We start from the raw sequence: 1,449 nt of genomic DNA, 5'->3' as shown, positions 1-1,449 counted from the left end.
AGACACCTCCAAGCCCCCAGCCCTCTAATTCTGAAGTACACCAGCCGAAAACCAAGGCTGTCTGTTGGAGGCAGAAGGGCTGTAATTGCTGGCTCTCCTGGGAACATCTCTGCCCTGGGCTTTTCTGCTTGATTCAACAAGAACATTTACTGTTGTATGATGCATAGCAGATATAAATGAATGAATGATGGTGTACTAGGTGTTGTGTTGGGGACCAGAGGCAGATCAGAGATGGAATTTTGCCATCCAGGAGCTCGGTGTAGAGACAGACAGTCATGTAATCCAGAATCTGCTGGACAGTGAGTAGTGTGTGCTTGTGTATATGTGTGCATATATGTTCATGCATGTATGTTTGCATGTTTGTGTACGTGTGTGTGTGTGTGTGCACACGCTAGTGCACATTATGTTTGCATGTTTGTGTACGTGTGTGTGTGTGTGCACACGCTAGTGCACCCTTACCTTAGTCCTGGCCACAAGGGAGCATTACCCTGGAATGTGGCATCCTCAGGATGGTGGGTCATCCGCTGGGGGATCTGACAGGGGGTGGGATAGGTTATGGAGCTGTGGTTAGAGGAGGAAGGGAATGGTGTCCAAGGATGGAGCCTGTGATGTAGCACACACGTATGCCTGGGCATCTCACGCCCCCCACTTCCTGGCTCCTCAATACCTCTCTGAAGGAGGACAGGCCATCTTATGGATGAGGAACTTGGGGATCCAAGAGCTTATGTCACTTCTCCCAGACCACACAGCCAGTAAACTGTGAGCCAATGTGAGTCTAGCTTAATGGCTAGACTCTGAAGGTCAGATTTGCTTCCCAAGGCCACTCCTGGACTTTCTTTGCTCTTCTCCTCACACACCTTGGGTGGGGCAGGAGGAGGCTGGAGCTGAGGGCACGTCTTCCTGGGCCTCAGCTTTCTTATCCACTAAAAGAGGAATAATAAAAGTACTTATCTCATGAAATCGTCCAGGCGAAACACTTGAGACATGGTAAGAGCACCCCAAACGACAACCATGTCTACTTGTTCTTAGGGCTTGGGGGCAGGGGTTGCCAGGCCTGTGTGCCCCTCTCCTAGCCCAGCTATCTTTGGCCTGACTGAGGGGAGGCCTGAGCTGCCTTAATCATGGGAGACCCGGGCTCCCACTCCCGCTCCAGCCCTGAAAGTGGGGCGAGGCAGGTAGTGACAGGTGAGGAATAAGGATTTCCCGAGTGAGGAGCTCAGCAAAGAAGTGAGTCACCAACCGCAACAAATGTGGACCCACGTGGGTGCCCACAGGGGCGTGCAAACCGTGGGCGGGCGTGGGCTGTGGGGGCGTCGGTGTGGGCTTGGCTGGGCTGCCCCGCAGTGTTAGACCCGCGAGGCGCGGGAGGCTGGGGTAGGCTCCTTTGGGCGTCCGGGATTGTGTCACAGACGGGAGCCAAAGGGGTGGGGACAGAGGGACCCCCTCTTT

The sequence above is a fragment of the Pteropus alecto genome, unplaced genomic scaffold (assembly GCF_000325575.1).
Source record: "Pteropus alecto unplaced genomic scaffold, ASM32557v1 scaffold155, whole genome shotgun sequence".
Classification (NCBI taxonomy): Eukaryota; Metazoa; Chordata; class Mammalia; order Chiroptera; family Pteropodidae; genus Pteropus; species Pteropus alecto.
Note: the sequence above shows the minus strand (reverse complement) of the source record.